The sequence below is a fragment of the Nicotiana tabacum genome, chromosome 9 (assembly GCF_000715075.1).
Source record: "Nicotiana tabacum cultivar K326 chromosome 9, ASM71507v2, whole genome shotgun sequence".
NCBI classification, from domain to species: domain Eukaryota; kingdom Viridiplantae; phylum Streptophyta; class Magnoliopsida; order Solanales; family Solanaceae; genus Nicotiana; species Nicotiana tabacum.
The window spans coordinates 121,556,093-121,574,833 of record NC_134088.1 but is presented as its reverse complement, the minus strand read 5'-3'; positions in this window follow the sequence as shown (position 1 = coordinate 121,574,833).

Below are 18,741 nucleotides of genomic sequence, written 5' to 3'. Positions count from 1 at the left end.
GCATTTTACGAAACCGAATACCGAAAATATCGAACCAAAATATCTAAATATCGTACCGTACCGACCGACGAATACCCCTATTTCATTCGATTGCATTGGTTAAATTAACGTAAGATATCAGAGATCTTTATAAAGTATGGACCAGAAACATAAATAGCCACCTTTTTCAATAGTATGGACCAGCTATACCTTGTTCAATAGTATGGACCAGAAACATAAATAGCCGAACCTCAAGTTGACAATTGCTAATGGGAAATAATAGATTGCTCAAAGAATCACTGAACGTGTTCCGAATGTGTGCTTTTAGGCATTGTCCTTTTCCTTTTCCTAGACCTTTGCAAATGAAACTTCATTTACACTTTTGGTAACGAACTAAAAATGTTAGTGAAAATTCAATATAAGAAATAGCAGCGCCACAATCTCTGTTCAGCCCCACACGTAACTGTTTTTTTGTGTTTAAAGTCATCTTTTTCTTCCATCATTATATTTTGATGGGCATGTTAAAGTTGTTTTTATTAGGAATTTGCTAGATGTTAAAACGGTAAAGTTGTCTCTGTGTGACCTATAAGTTACGGGTTTGAATCGTGGAGATAACCACTAATGTTTGCATTAGGGTAGACTGTCTACATCACACCCGCCTTGAAGTGCGGTCATTTCCCAGACCCTCCGTGAACGCAGAATGTCTTGTGCACCGGGCTGATTTGTTTTTTTCTTTTTTTCTTATAGGTGTTGATTTTAGGATTTTTTACCGCAATATTATAAACTTAATTACCATTATTATGGAGGTTCCAATTTAATTACCTAATATAACTATATTTAACAATTATATGCAATGTAATGAATTAGGCTTTATGTTTTTGCATTTTAGGCTCTAATATTTCTCATTTTCTCTCTATATCTCTTTCTCGCCAAGCACACCCAAGCCGAGAATATATATGAGTGATGAATTTTGGTACTCAAAATCATAAGATCAGACATCATTCACACCCTAGAATGAATCCAGAATCAAAAAAAAAGGACGCAAATATTAATCAATTAATTGAACTCACATCCCAATATACATAATCGAATTTAGATTTTGTGAAACTGTTATTTGTTTGAATTTGGTATTGTTGCAAACGATTGAGAATATCCTTTGGAGTCTATATCTCAATTTTGAGAGAATTTGATAATGATTAGAATTGCTTTTAGTTGGAATTCAAAATTAACACCCGAATAGAAAGATATAAATATGTTGTATATATGCAAGTTCTATGTAAGTTGTATGCAAATTCTTTATAAATTTTGTGTTTTAACCAAATTTATATACAACAAAAAAGTTATATGCAAGTTGTATGTAAGTTGAATGTTTCGATTGAAGTTGAATGTGCCTATCTCTGCTCATTACTTATGTCTTCTCAATCTCCACAACAAATTTCTAATCTCCTAAGCCTAAAAATAGGCCTTGTAAATATACGTTTAGGAAACACTTGGAAGAGCAATGATAAGATCCTCTTGAGTTCCTCTCAAAATTATTGTTGATATTCATATTGCAGCAGATCTTGTGTTCATCACTTAGTTCTTGTTATATTGTTTTTAATTTTTTTAACGTGTTATCAGCACAACGATGTAACCTAAAGCCATAACAAACTCTTTTTCTCTAAGTTAATCTTCTATCTGCAAGCTAGAAAAAAGATTAAATAGCAAAATGGGTGTTCTTGACTTAAAGTTCTGCTCTTGTAGCAGCGCATTGTGCTATTATCAGATATTTTTATCATACTATGAGCCGATAATTCCGAAAAAATGATAAGATTGTATACGGTCGAAATAGATTTCGACCTTAGTATGATTGATCGAGGTCGAAACATAATAGATCGAAGAAAGACTTCTTAATATCGAGATAGCTTCCGAAGATGGTACAAACAAGCTTTAGATTTCGGGTATAGGTCAAACACCGAGTTCGAAGTCATTATCGAGCTCGGGTCCGAATCGAACTATGATGAAATGATTTCGAGCTTAAGGGGCAAAGGCTAACCGGGACCAAGTCTGAATCATCACCTGATCCCGAGTCCATATCGAGTTCTAGAAGCAATACCGACCAGCACCGAGGCCGATCGAGCTCGAGCTCACAGACAAGAGCCGTTGCAAACACACTAAGGGAGAGAATCTCGGCGGAAATTAGGGAAAAGCTAATTTATCATGGGTTCTCCACTATGTATTTTTAATTATATCTAAAGTAGGATCCTCCATTATAAAGATGATGGCTACATTTCGGTAGAGGAAATTTTTTTGCTTACATTGTAATTCAAGCACCATATTCTCCTATATTCAAAGATTATTCTTTTAGGCTTCATTAATTGATTCATTTTGCTTAGTCCCAAAAATCATCTTCTTTCCAACCTTGCTTATTTTGCATTATTTGCTATCTATATTTGATATTTCTATTTGTCCTTACGATTTGTATTAAGCTATACCACATATCTTTAGAACTACGCACAAATCCAACTCTATCCGTTTTTCGGATAAATAGTTTGGCGTCCACCGTAGGGCTAAGGATAACAGTGGTTATTTGATACGAATCAGCAAAAACACACCGTTTTGCACTTGTTTCCGAAAGTATCTTGGATTTCGAATTAGCGACGACTAACTACCAATCAAATGGCCTCACCTATCGACAACGAAGCCGGTCTTCAAGATGAGAATAACAACTTGACACCCAGAACCGAAAGTGTGATGACCCAAAATGTCATCTTTAAATTTAATAATTAATTATATATTCTAAGACCTCAAAAAGTACTATTTATCATTACTCGACTTACGTGCGCAGTCCGTAAAATTTTCCGGAAAGTTTTATGCGAAAAATGAATTAAAATGTGAATTAGAGCTTTAAAACTTAACTGAGTTGACCTTGCTTAATATTTTTAGCAAACAGACTCGGATCAATATTTTGACAGTTTTGGTAGGTCCGTATCGTGATTTGGGACTTGGGCGTATGCCCGGAATCAAATTCCGAGGTCCCTAGCCTGAGATATAAAATTTTGAAGAAAAATTAAAAGTTTAAATTTAAATAGTGACCGGATGTCGAATTATGTGCAAACAACCCCAGAATAGAATTTTGATGATTCCAACAGCTCCGTATGGTGATTTTGGACTTAGGAGCGTGATCGAAATTTTATTTGAAAGTCCGTAGTGAAATTAGGCTTGAAATGACTAAAATAGGAATTTAAGTTTGGAAGTTTGACCGGGGAGTTGACTTTTTGATATCGGGGTCGGAATCCAGTTCTGAACATTTAAACAGCTCCGTTATGTCATTTATGACTTGTGTACTAAATTTGAGGTCAATCCGACTTGATTTGATAGGTTTCGATATCGAATGTAGAAGTTGAAAATTCTTAAGATTTATTAGGCTTGAATCTATGTGTGATTTGTATTTTTAGTGTCGTTGGGTGTGATTTGAAGACTTAACTAAGTTCGTATGATGATTTAGGACTTGTTGGTATTTTTGAACGGGGTCCCGAGTACCCCGAGTGTGATCCATATCAAAATCAGATCAATTTTTGGACTGATCGTAGGTGCGGACTCGCACAAGCAAGTTGTGGCTCGCAGAAGCGGACGAAGGGATGCCCAGTTGGAGCCGCAGATGCGGCTCATGTTGTGCAGAAGCGAGAGGAAGGGCGCAGGTGCAGGCAGGTCTGCAGGTGCAATGGAATTTTCCGCACCTGCGAAGGCGCAGATGCGGTCCAAAGCTCGCAGAAGCGAAGGCAGCTGGGCTGAGAAATTTCCGCAGATGCGGTATTTCACCGTAGACCCGGGACCGCAGGTGCGAGAATTTTATCCGCAGGTGCGAAAGCACTGACCAGATTACAAAAATATAGGGGTTCCGATATTCTTGTCATTTGGACATTTTCAACACGGTTTTGGGCGATTTTTCAGAGAGAATTCAAGGGAAAACTTGAGGTAAGTCACATGTGAAAATTGTTAGTCAATTATATTAGAGTATCATTGAATATTTCGAATAGATTATATGTTTTTGAGGTAAAATTAGAGGATTTGGGCCTAGGGATTTCAAAATGAGAATTTGAGATTTGGAGGTCAAGTTAATGTCGGATTTTTGTAAAAATGGTATGGTTGGACTCGTAGTTGAATGGGTGTTCATATTTCGTAACTTTCGCCGAATTCTGAGACGTGGGCCCCACGAGCCATTTTTGAGTTAATTTCGGATTTTATTGAAAAATATAGTATTTTCTTATGGAATTGATTCTTTAATTTTTGTTGACTGTATCGAATTAATTATAACTAGATACGAGTCGATCGAAATCGAAAAATCGAGAAAAAAGCATACTACTTGGTTAAATAGGAGCAAGTTGAGGTAACTGACTTGTCTAACCTTGTGTGGGGAAAAGTTTCCCTAGAATTGATATTAATGTGATTATTGAAATATATTGAAAGTCATGTACACGAGGTGACGAGTGTGTACATGTGCTAAATGTGAAAGATTATATTTTTTAAATTGTGTAGATCATTGTTGCGCATTTATTAAATTATTTTATCTTGTTATATTCTTCATAATTGATCTGAGATATATACCTTAAATTTGTTTGACCTTTTCCTGCTAATTGTTATACCTGTTTAGTTGAAACTTGGTTTCTTTTATTCTGTGCATTATTTGAAGGGCGATTTTCTTTAAATTAAACATTATTAATATGAAGTATTTGACATTTTAAATTTGATATTGAAGCAACGTATTAAAGATTTTGAAATATTTTTTTCCTGAATTATTTATTCTTGAATATTTTGTAAGATTTTTGTACTCATTGTGATTGAGCCGTGAGCTCTTTATTGTGGAAAAATATTGTTGTTGAATTATTTTGGCAAGTTACATTATTTGAGCACTTGAGGTGTAAATTGTGATATATTGTGATATTGATACGCATGCAGTGGTATAAGGCCTGGGTATTGAAATGTATGCGGTGAGATAAGGATGACTTGATACGCGTGGCTAGTAGGGAGAACTACTAGAAGTCATGCGGTGTGATAAGTATGGCTAAAACGCGGGATGCTATTTCGAAAAAATATTTTATTTCAAATAAATTGTGAAGGCTCCCGCGGTGAGATAAGAAAATGAGATATTGTGAATTTGTTTATGATTTGGGACTACGAGGTGGTACCTCGAGAGTGCCCTTGTGGTTATTGATTTATGGCCGCAGTTGCCTTGATTATTTGTTGTGATTTTCTTAAAGTTGAAAAGAAATTCGGTTTTGTTTCCACGAGATATTATTTGAAATTGTTTTGTTTTCACGAGATATTATTTGCCATTATTTTGCTTAATTAAATGGTGACACACTACTGGATTCATTTCCAATGTCATTTTATTTACTATATTGTTAAACATTTTACCATGCCATTATTATATTCCAGTAGGGACTTACCTGACCTCGTTACTACTCTACCGAGATTAGGCTTGGCACTTACTGGGTACCGTTGTGGTGTACTCATACTACGCTTCTGCACATCTTTTTGTGCAGATTCAGGTACATCTTACCAGCATAGACGTCAGTGAGTTACCTGCACACAGAGACTTTGAGGTATATCTGTCAGTGTCCGCAGACTCCGGAGTCCCCTTCTATTATTTTTATGTTGCTTCCTTATTTTTCTTTAGACCTTGATATATAGAGACATTGAGAATAAATTTTTAGAAGCTTGTAACTTATTTCTACCGGATTTTGGGAGTTGAAATTGTTTGAATTATAGTTTATTTATTTCAGATATTTATTGTTATTCTACATTGATAGGCTTACCTAGTCTTAGAGACTAAGTGCCATCACGACATCCTACGAAGGGAATTTGGGGTCGTGACAAGTTGGTATCAGAGCACTAGGTTCATAGGTGTTATGAGTCACAAGCAGGTTTAGTAGAGTCTTGCGGATCAGTACGGATACATTTGTACTTATCTTCGAGAGGCTATGGAATTGTTAGGAAATATTCACTTCTTTGATTCCTTATCGTGTGCCTTTGTCGATTTCAAAGTTCTAAATAATTGTCTTTCTATTCTCTCACAGATGGTGAGGACACGCACATTTGGATCTGATGATCAGACACACACGCCCCCTATTAGAGCCGCAAGAGGCTGGGGACGGGGCAGAGGCCGAGGAAAACCACGTGGTGCAGGTAGAGCACCTGCACGAACTGCTGCACCAGAGCCACCAGTAGCTTCAGTTAGAGAGCAGGCACTTGAGACGCCTGTTACTACTCCTGCACTTCAGGAGACTCTTGCCCAGTGTTTGAGCATGTTTGGCACTTTAGCTCAGACAAGATTAATTCCACTTGCTCCTGCCACATCTCAGGCTGGGGGAGGAGCACAGACTCCCGTCACCCATACTCCAGAGCCACGGGCCCAAGTTGACCATGCCCCAGAGGTTATACCAGTTGTCCCAGTTCGGCCTGAGATTAGGACAGCAGTTTCAGAGGGGGAGCAGCTCAGGCTCGAGAGGTATAAGAAGTACCACCCTCTCACACTCGTCATATTATGAGAGATTGCCCAGATTTAGGAGGGGTGCACCTCCACAGATTTCTCAGGCCCCACCTATTCCACAGGGTCCTCAGGCTTCTCAGGCCATGATTACTGCACCAGTTGCCACTCCACCTGCACAGCCAGCTAGAGGTGGAGGTCAGACAGGTAGAGGTCGCCCTAGATGGGGAGGCCAGGCCAGATATTATGCCCTTCCTGCTAGGACAGATGCCGTTGCATCCGATTCTGCTATCACAGGTATTATTCCGGTCTGTCATAGAGATGCATCAGTTTTATTTGGTTCAGGCTCCACTTATTCTTATGTGTCATCTTATTTTGCCCCGTATTTGGGCGTATCACCTGATTCCTTGAGTTCTTCTGTTTATGTATCTACACTCATAGGTGAATCTATTATTATGGATCGTGTGTATCGATCGTGTTTAATTATTATCAGTGTTTTTGAGACCAAGGCCGATTTATTATTGCTTAGTATGGTAGATTTCGATATTATTTTGGGTATGAACTGGTTTGTCGCCCTATCATGCTATTCTTGATTGTTACGCCAAGACGGTGACGTTGGCTATGCCAGGTCTACCGCGTCTAGAGTGGAGAGGTACCTCGGATCATGTTCCTAGCAGGGTTATTTCATTTCTTAAAGCTCAACGAATGGTTAAGAAGGGGTGTGATGCGTATCTAGCCTATGTAAGAGATGTTAGTATTGATACTCCTACCGTGGAGTCAGTTCCTATAGTAAGGGATTTTCCCGATGTATTTCCAGCGGATCTTCCAGGTATGCCACCCGACAGGGATATTAATATTGGCATTGATTTATTACCCGGCACTCAGCCCATTTCTATTCCACCATACTGTATGGCCTCAGCAGAGTTGAAAAAATTAAAAGAACAGTTACAAGAATTGCTTGATAAGGGTTTCATTCGGCCCAGTGTATCGCCTTGGGGTGCTCCTGTCTTATTTGTAAAGAAGAAAGATGGTTCTATGCGGATGTGTATTGATTACCTCCAGCTGAACAAGGTTACAGTGAAGAACATGTATCCATTGCCACGTATTGATGACCTATTTGATCAGTTTCAGGGTGCCAGAGTATTTTCTAAGATCGACTTGCGTTCAGGCTATCATCAGTTGAAGATTCGGGAGCTATATATCCCGAAGACTACTTTCAGGACTCGGTACGGTCATTACGAGTTCCTTGTGATGTCTTTTGGGCTGACCAACACCCCAACAGCATTTATGCACTTAATGAATAGTGTATTTCAGCCCTATATTGATTCTATCATCATTGTGTTTATTGACGACATTCTGGTGTATTCCCGGAGTTGGGAAGATCATGAACAACACCTGAGGACTGTGCTTCAAATTTTGAGAGAAAAGAAGTTATATGCAAAATTCTCAAAGTGTGAATTCTGGATTGATTCGGCGGGATTTTTGGGTCATATAGTTTCATGCGAGGGGATCAAGGTAGATCCGAAGAACTGTTAGGGAAAACCGGAGTTTTCTTGGTTTGGCAGGGTATTATCACCGATTTGTAAAGGGTTTCTCTTCTATTGCTGCATCTATGACCAAATTAACCCAGAAGGGTGCTCCGTTCAGGTGGACGAAGGAATATGAGAAGAGCTTTCAACAGCTCAAGACAACTTTGACTACAGCTCCAGTATTGGTATTACCTACAGGTACATAGTCTTATACTGTGTATTGTGATGCGTCGCATATTGGTCTCGGCGCAGTGTTGATGAAAGATGGTAGGGTGGTTGCCTACACATCCAGACAGTTAAAGGTGCATGGGAAGAATTATCATGTACATGACCTGGAGTTAGCAGCTAATGTTCATGCCTTAAAAATTTGGCGGCATTATTTATACGGTGTCCATTGTGAGGTCTACACCGATCACCGGAGTCTACAACATATGTTTAAACAGAAGGATCTTAATTTGCGACAGCGGAGATGGTTGGAGTTGCTTAAGGATTATGATATCATCATTCTCTATCATTCTGGGAAGGCCAATGTAGTGGCCGATTCCTTGAGTCGTAAGGCGGAGAGTTTGGGCAGCTTAGCATATTTACCGGTAGTAGAGAGGCCTTTAGCCTTGGATGTTCAGGCCTTAGCCAACCTGTTTGTCAGGTTGGATGTTTCCGAGCCGAGCCGAGTTTTGGCTTGTGTGGTTTCTCAGTCTTCTCTTTATGATCGTATCAGGGAGCGTCAGTATGATGACCCTCATTTGCTTGTCCTTAAGGATACAGTTTAGCACAGTGATGCCAAGGAAGTCACTATTGGAGATGACGGTGTACTACGGATGCAGGGCAGGCTATGTGTACCCAATGTAGATGGCTTACGTGAGTTGATTCTCTAGGAGGCTCACAGTTCGTGGTACTCTATTCATACGGGTGCTGCAAAGATGTATCAGGACTTGAGACAGCACTATTGGTGGAGGCGGATAAAGAAAGACATAGTGGGGTATGTATCTCGGTGTCTAAATTGTCAACGGGTGAAATATGAGCATCAACGACTGGGTGGATTACTTCAGAAGTTAGAGATTCCGGAATGGAAATGGGAGCGGATCACTATGGATTTCGTTGTTGGGCTCCCACGGACTCAGCGGAAGTTTGATGCAGTTTGGATGATTGTGGATAGGCTGACCAAATCAGCTCATTTCATTCCTATGATTACTACTTACTCTTCAGAGAAGCTGGCTCAGGTATATATTCGCGAGATTGTCAGACTTCACGATGTACCGGTATCTATCATCTCTGACCGGAGTACACAGTTTACCTCACAATTTTGGAGGGCTGTACAGTGTGAGTTAGGTACTCGGGTAGAGTTGAGTACATTATTTCACCCTCAGACGGAGGGGCAGTCCGAACGCACAATTCAGATACTGGAGGATATGCTTCGTGCGTGTGTGATATATTTTAGGGGTGCTTGGGATCAGTTCTTACCACTTGCGGAGTTTGCTTACAACAACAGTTACCAGTCAAGCATTCAAATGGCTCTGTATGAGGCCTTGTATGGTAGGCGGTGCTGGTCTCTAGTGGGTTGGTTCGAACCGGGCGAGGCTAGACTATTGGGTACAGACTTGGTTCAGGATGCCTTGGAAAAGGTTAAGTTGATTCAGGATCGACTTCGTACAGCCCAATCTAGACAGAAGAGTTATGCGGATCGGAAGGTTCGTGATGTTGCATTCATGGTTGGTGAGCGGGTATTGCTCCGGGTTTCGCCTATGAAGGGTGTGATGAGGTTCGGGAAGAAGGGCAAGTTGAGCCCTAGGTATATTGGGCCTTTTGAGATTCTTGAGAGAGTTGGAGAGATGGCTAACAAACTTGCACTACCACTTAGTCTCTCTGCGATTCATCCGGTATTCCATGTTTCCACGCTTCGAAAATATCACAGCGATCCGTCTCATGTGTTAGACTTCAGTTCAGTTCAATTGGACAAGGATCTATCTTATGTTGAGGAACCAGTGGCTATTTTAGATAGGCAGGTTCGAAAGATGAGGTCAAAGAATATTGCTTCCATGAAGGTTCATTGGAGGGCTTACAGACTTGCGCATAAGCGAGAGGAAGGGCGTAGGTGCGGGCAGGTCCGCAGGTGCGATGGAATTTTCCGCATCTGCGAAGGCGCAGATGCGGTCCAAAGCTCGCAGAAGCGAAGGCAGCTGGGCTGAGCAATTTCTGTAGATGCAGTATTTCACCGCAGATGCGGGACCGCGGGTGCAAGAGTTTTGTCCGCAAGTGCGAAAGCACTAACCAGATTACAAAAATAGAGAGGTTCCGATATTCTTGTTATTTGGACATTTTCAACATGGTTTTGGGTGATTTTTCAGAGAGAATTCATGGGAAAACTTGAGATAAGTCACATGTGATCATTGTTTGTCAATTATATTGAATTATCATTGAATATTTCGAATAGATTACATGTTTTTGAGGTGAAATTAGAGGATTTGGGCCTAGGGATTTCAAAATGAGAATTTGAGATTTGGAGGTCAAGTTGATGTCGGATTTTTGTAAAAATGGTATGGTTGGACTCGTAGTTGAATGGGCGTTCATATTTTGTAACTTTTGCCGGATTCCGAGACGTGGGTCCTACGGGCCATTTTTGAGTTAATTTCGGATTTTATTGAAAAATATAGTATTTTCTTATGGAATTGATTCTATAATTTTTGTTTACTGTATCGAATTAATTATGACTAGATATGAGTCGATCGGAATCGGAAAATCGAGAAAAAAGTATACTACTTGGTTAAATTAGAGCAAGTTGAGGTAAGTGACTTGTCTAACCTTGTGTGGAGAAATATCCCCTAGAATTGATATTAATATGATTATTGAAATATGTTGAAAGTCGTGTACACGAGGTGACGAGTATGTACATGGGCTAAATGTGAAGGATTATATTTTTAAATTGTGTAGATCATTGCTGCGCATTTATTAAATTATTTTATCTTGTTATATTCTTCATCATTGATCTGAGATATATATACCTTAAATTTATTTGACTTTTTCCTGCTAATTGTTATACCTGTTTAGTTGAAACTTGATTTCTTTTATTCTGTGCATTATTTGAAGGGTGATTTTCTTTAAAGTAAACATTATTAATATGAAGTATTTGACATTTTAGATTTGATATTGAAGCAACGTATTAAAGATTTTGAAATATGTTTTTCCTGAATTATTTATTCTTGAATATTTTGTAAGATTTTTGTACTCATTGTGATGGAGCCGTGAGCTCTTTATTGTGAAAAAATATTGTTGTTGAATTATTTTGGCAAGTTACATTATTTGAGCACTTGAGGTGCAAATTGTGATATATTGTGATATTGATACGCATGCGGTTGTATAAGGTCTGGGTATTGAAACGCATGCGGTGAGATAAGGGTGGCTTGATATGAGTGGCTAGTAGGGGGAACTACTAGAAGTCATGCGGTGTGATAAGGATGGCTAAAACGTGGGATGCTATTTCAGAAAAAATGTTTTCTTTCAAATAAATTGTGAAGGCTCCCGCGGTGAGATAAGAAAATGAGATATTGTGAATTTATTTATGATTTGGGACTGCGAGGCGGTACCTCGAGAGTGCCCTTGTGGATATTGATTTATGGCTGCAGTTGCCTTGATTATTTGTTGTGATTTTCTTAAAGTTGAAAAGAAATTCGGTTTTGTTTCCACGAGATATTATTTGAAATTCTGTTTTGTTTCCACAAGATATTATTTGCTATTATTTTTCTTAATTAAATGGTGACACACTACTTGATTCATTTCCAATGTCATTTTATTTACTATATTGCTAAACATTTTACCATGCAGTTATTATATTCCAGTAGGGCCTTACCTGACCTCGTCACTACTCTTCCGAAGTTAGGCTTGGCACTTACTGGGTACCGCTGTGGTGTACTCATACTACGCTTATGCGCATCTTTTTTGTGCAGATCCATGTATATCTTACCAGCCTAGACGTCAGTGAGTTACCTGCGCATGAAGACTTCGAGGTATATCTGTCAGCGTCCGCAGACTCCGGAGTCCCCTTCTATCATTTTTATGTTGCTTCCTTAGTTTTCTTTAGACCTTGATATATAGAGACATTGAGAATAAATTCTTAGAAGCTTGTGACTTATTTCTACCGGGGTTTGAGAGTTGAAATTGTTTGAATTGTAGTTTATTTATTTCAGAGGTTTATTATTATTCCGCATTGATAGACTTACCTAGTCTTAGAGACTAGGTTCCATCACGACATCCTACGGAGGGAATTTAGGGTCGTGACAGTATACCTGGGAACGGGGTTGACCCCCGAAATCAGGAAAAAACTTATGCATTTTCTTATAGATAACATAGATTGTTTTGCCTGGTCCCATTTAGATATAACAGGGATCCCACCGGATATAACGACGCATCGGCTAAGCTTGTACCCTAGGTTTAAACCGGTGAAGCAAAAGATAAGACCCCAGTCCGAGGTAAAGCACACATTCATAAAGGACGAGGTAATCAAACTTCTCAAGATAGGGTCCATTCGGGAGGTGAAATATCCCGAATTATTAGCCAATGTAGTTGTAGTGCCTAAAAAAGGGAACAAACTTAGAATGTGTGTATATTATAAGAATTTGAACAAAGCATGCCCCAAAGATTCCTTTCCGCTGCCCAACATCGATCGCATGATCGATGCCACGGCCGGCCACGAGATCCTTACTTTTCTCGATGCCTATTCCAGGTATAACCAAATCCAAATGAACCCGGAAGACCAGGAAAAGACTTCATTTCTCACCAAGTATGGAACATATTGTTATAATGTGATGCCCTTCGGGCTAAAAAATATAGGAGCTACTTACCAACGCCTAGTAAATAAAATGTTCGAGGAACAAATAGGAAATCAATGGAAGTTTATATTGATGACATGCTAGTTAAGTCCCTGCGCGCAGAGGACCATTTGACCCATTTTCAGGAAACATTCGAGATTTTAAGAAAATACAACATGAAGCTCAACCCCGAGAAATGTGCTTTCGGGGTCGGTTCGGGCAAGTTCCTCGACTTCATGGTGTCAAATCGGGATCGAGATTAACCCCGATAAAATCAAGGCCATCGAAGACATCACCATCGTGGACAGCATAAAAGTCGTACAGAGGCTAACAGGATGGATTGCAGCCTTAGGCCGATTCATTTCGAGGTCATCAGATCGAAGTCACAAATTTTTCTCTCTACTCAAAAAGAAGAACGATTTCGCTTGGACCCCGGAATGCCAACAAGCATTAAAGGAATTAAAACGATATCTATCGAGCCCACCACTGCTTTATACTCCAAAAACAGACGAAAAACTTTGCTTGTACTTTGCATTATCGAAAATCGCGGTAAGTGGTGTCCTAGTTCGAGAAGAGTAAGGTACGCAATTTTTCGTTTATTATAAAAGTCGAACCTTAGGAGAAGCAAAAACTAGATATCCGCACCTAGAAAAATAGGCACTTGCACTGATAAGCGCCTCTAGAAAGTTAAGACTGTACTTTCAATGTCACCCCATATGCGTATTAACCACTTATCCGCTTCATAATATTTTGCACAAGCCCGAACTATCAGGCCGATTGGCCAAATGGACCGTCGAACTCAGTGGGTACGATATCGAATATCAACCCCGTACGGCCATCAAGTCTCAAATTGTAGCGGACTTCATGGCCGATTTCACACCGACCCTCGTACCCAAAATCGAAAAAGAACCCTTATTGAAATCGGGTACGTCATCGGGGATATGGACCCATTTTCAGGACGAGGCTTCGAACGTGAAGGGGTCCGGGCTAGGCATCGTTTTAAAGCCACCCACGGATAACACTATTAGGCAATCTATCAAAACTACTAGGTTGACTAACAACGAGGCCGAGTATGAAGCCATGATTGCAGGTCTCGAGCTAGCTAAAAGCAGAAGTCATTGAAGCCAAGTGTGACTCTTTGCTGGTGGTAAATCAAGTAAACAAAACCTTTGAAGTTCGAGAAGATAGAATGTAAAGGTATTTGGACAAACTGCACGTCACTTTGCACCATTTTAAAGGATGGACTTTACAGCATGTTCCACGAGAGCAAAACAGTGAGGCTGATGTTCTTGCAAATTTGTGTTCATCGGTCGAGGAAGACGAGATAAGCTCAGGGACTGTAGTTCAACTCTCGAGATCAGTGATCGAAGAAGGTCATGCCGAGATAAATTCTACGAGCTTAACCTGGGATTGGAGGAATAAGTATATTGAATACTTAAAGAATGGAAAGCTCCCATCGGACCCTAAAAATTTGAGAGCCCTACGAACCAAAGCTGCTCGATTCACATTAACTGCAGATGGAACGCTATACTGAAGGACATTCAATGGACCATTGGCAGTATGTTTGGGACCAGGAGATACAGATTACATCCTACGTGGGGTGCACGAGGGCACTTGTGTAAATCACTCTGGTGCCGATTCATTAGTCCGAAAAATAATCAGGGCATGGTATTATTGGATCGATATGGGCAAAGATGCAAATGAGTTTGTTCGAAAATGTGACAAATGTCAAAGGTATGCACCAATGATCCATCAGCCCGAAGAGCAACTTCACTCGGTCCTATCCCTATGGCCATTCATGAAATGGGGAATGGATATCGTCAGCCCTCTGCCATCGGCCCCAGGTAAAGCTAAGTTCATTTTATTTATGACTGACTATTTCTCTAAATGGGTTGAAGCACAGGCGTTCGTGAAAATAAGAGAGAAAGAGGTTATAGACTTTATCTGGGATCATATCGTATGTCGATTCGGGATACCCACCGAAATAGTATGTGACAATGGGAAACAGTTTGTCGGCAGCAAAGTGACGAAATTCTTCGAAGACCACAAAATAAAAAGGATATTATCAACACTGTATCACCCCAGTGGGAACGGACAGGCCGAATCAACGAACAAAACTATCATTCAAAACCTAAAGAAGAGGCTGAGCGACGCTAAAGGAAAATGGAGAGAAATCCTACCTGAAGTCCTTTGGGCATATCGAACAACACAAAATCTAGTACGGGGGCAACCCCGTTCTCCTTAGTATATGGCTCTGAAGCCTTGATTCCAGTCGAAGTCAGGGAACCCAGTGCTACGTCTTGATATACAATAGAAGAGTCAAATAACGAGGCTATGAACATTAGCCTCGAATTATCGGATGAAAAACGAGAAGCTGCTCTCGTCCAATTGGCCGCCCAAAAGCAGCGAATCGAAAGATACTATAATCGAAGAACCAAGCTTCGCCATTTTAAACTCGGGGACTTAGTGCTAAGGAAAGTCACCCTCAGTACCCAAAATCCAAACGAAGGAAAACTAGGACCGAACTGGGAAGGACCATATCAGGTTCTCGAAAATGTCAGAAAAGGATCATACAAGCTCGGTATTATATACGGCAAACAACTATCAAGTTATTGGAATGTGTCGCACCTAAAACGATACTACTGCTAAGGTACGACCCTCCCATATTCGTTTACATTTCAAAACTAACCCCTGCAGGAGTCGGATCAGAAGCTAGGATGGATCCTTCAATACAAAGCCCTAGGTCTGAAAGCACGCGTTGCACTCTTTTTCCCTTAGACCGGTTTTATCCCGAATGGGTTTTTCGGCAAGGTTTTTAATGAGGTAACCAATGATCATGCTATACTTAGAAACAATTCGACAGTATCTGAGGCCTCTTTACAATCGACCTCGAATACTAGGGGGGCATTAGCCCTCAAATATATCAAGTTCTGATGCAAGAAAGTTATTTTGTAACAACAGGGTTCCAATAGGAAAAATTGTAAGAGCCAAATGGTCAAAACGAACCATGCTCATGTAGTTGGCCCGACCCCTGACGCAAAACATGAACACATGTATAATGACTTGCAAAGAAAGTTCTCTTCTTTACTGATATCTTATATCCAAGAAACATTCCTCTATTTCGAGATTTATTATGCAAACACGATTGAGATAAATCTCCGAGTTCGAGCAAGCACTCACTCGACTGTTACGCCTACGAGCTACATTACTTCGAGTTCGAAACATTGACTCGACTACTAAGCATACAGGCTACATTACTTCGAGTTCGAAACAGTCATTCGACTATTACGCCTACGGGCTACATTACTTCGAGTTCGAAACATTCACTCGACTAATAAGCCTACGAGCTATTCTTATTCCGAGTTCGAGCAAGCCCTCAATCAACCATTATGCCTACGGGCTATATTACTTCGAGTTCGAAATATTCACTCGATTAATAAGCCTACGGGCTATTCTTATTCCGAATTTGAGCAAACACTCACTCGACCATTACGCCTACAGGCTACATTACTTCAAGTTCGAATCATTCACTCGACTATTAAGCCTACTGGCTATTTTTATTTCGAGTTCGAGTAAGCACTCACTCGACTATTATGCCTACGTGCTATATTACTTCAAGCTCGAATCACTCACTCGACTAATAAGCCTAAGGGCTACATCACACTTCAAGTTCAAACAATCACTCAACTCGACTACTAAACCTATGGGCTACCTTATTTCACGCTTGAGTAAGCGCTCACTCGGTTATAAAGGATACGAAGTCCATATTCGATCAAATTGCCTAAATCCTTATGAAAACATTCATAAGGCATGAATAAAATCTTCACAAGGCAGGAAAAAAAAACAGAAGCAAATCGGTAAAACAAAAGGATATTTTTATATATACGATTGTCTACATGATTGATTGCAACATAGAAACTAAGGGCTAAGTTTCTTGGCTATCTCCGGTAGTGGTCTCTTCTCCACCGGGCTCCCCCATTCTCGGACCCACTCTTACTCCCATCATCATCATCATTATTATCATCATCGTCATCGGAATCCAAGGCTTCAATATCGGCTTTGAGTTCTTTAGCTTTTTTATCTCATCAGCGAGATCGAAACCTCGAGCATGGATCTCCTCGAGGGTCTCCCTCCGAGATCGGCACTTAGCAAGTTCAGCGACCCAATGTGCTCGAGTATCTACGGTCTCGGCTGCCTCTCTTGCTTGGACCTGGGCAGCTTCAGCATCGGCCCGATAGACGGTCACGAGTGCATCCGCATCGGCCTTTGCCTTTTCAGCGTCAGATTCGGCCTTGGCAAGTTCAGAGGCCAACCGAGCCTCGAGCTCCTTTATTCTTCTTCCTTGAACCGAGCCTTTTTCCTTCATACTTTGATGTTGGTTTTTGGCCGATGATAATTGAGCTCGATTAGCTTCTTTCTCTGCAGCAAAGCGGTCCATACCTTCTTTCCACTTCAAAGACTCCGCTTTTATCATATCGACTTCCTCACGGAGTTTCCTGATCATCTCAATTTTCTGCTGCAGCTGTGAGATCGAAAAATTAGCCGTCGTTCCGGTATCAAGCCCATAGGCTTTTAAAAGTATCATTACCTGCTCAGACAGATCGGTCTGATCTTGGTAAGCCTTGGCCAACTCGGCTCGGAGGTCTTTTATTTCCTCTCCCCTTTGCCCCAAGAGGAGTTTAAGGGAGTTCCTCTCCTCCATAACCCATTAAAGATCGGCCTCATATCAACGCAGCTCAGTTTGGGACCGAGAACAAGCTTCTCGATGAACTGTCGCGGCCTGCAAAGAAAGAAGAAACGAAGTTAGAAAAGAAAAGCAAACATAAAGGTAATACCAATAAAATAATTTAGGTTTACCTGATTCAAAGCCTGCTGCACTCCGTAAAAAAGATCTGATGTGTCACTTGTACCGGTAGCGTCCTCGACAAAGGTAAACAGGTCACAAAAAGGATCCTCTCCATTATGAGGCTTGTCTAGTTTGAGGGCCCCCAAAGCTTGGGCTTCCCGAATTGCCCCTGCGGAAAAAAACAGGGAAGGTGGGCGAGTTTTCGATTACTACTGCCCCAAGTGAATCACTTGGAGAATTCTCTTAGGTTCGAAGAGATTCGGGGAGAGCCCCTTCAGACATATTCCCCATCTGTTGGCTTCGATGGGAAGCATCTTCGATCTCCAACAACTTGGGGACTCTACCCGAATCTTTCTCCGATATATCCTCAGTTCGAAGCGGAGCCTTATGAACCACCATCGACCCAGCTGTCTGGGGAATGTCGGTGGTCTTCTTCGTTCGGGCTGCCAGCGCGGACCCATCGTCTTCTTCTTCGTCTTCCGTTTTCATCCCTTAGATGCAGAACTGATTCTACGGTCAAAGGAATGGTGTTCTTGTTCGACTTACGAGTCGTCCTCTTCTTCGATTTTAGATCTTCGGGAACGGAGGCTCTTTTCATGTTATTATCTTTCACCGGCTTTAGGACTCTGCCAAAGACTCTTCCTCGATAGACGAGGGTCTCAAAACTGTATCTTTGCCCACACTTATATACGGGAAATGTTATTAAAGTGTATGGAAAGCATTTTGTTCGAACTACCAAAAACTACGAGAAATTGGCTTACCATGATTTTTGGCCTCCCATCGGCCTTTTGACAAGTCACTCCATGAGCGCTCAGCGTATGCGGAGGTAGAAACCAGGTCCTGTACCCAGTTCTTGAGATCGGGAACTGCTCTGTGCATCCAAAGAACCGCTGCATCACAGAGAGAGAAATATCGGTGAAAAAATAAACAAAAGAAAAAAATAGAAGAAAGTAACAGCAGAATTACACTTACTTTTCATTATTCCTATGCAATATTAGAAAGGTTAAAGGGCCCCTACTGACCTGCATTAATGATTTAAGTTTTATTATCATAGTGACCCACCATTCATAACTCAGTGCTTCATATCATCATTTTTTTGGCAGAATTGAGCTGTTG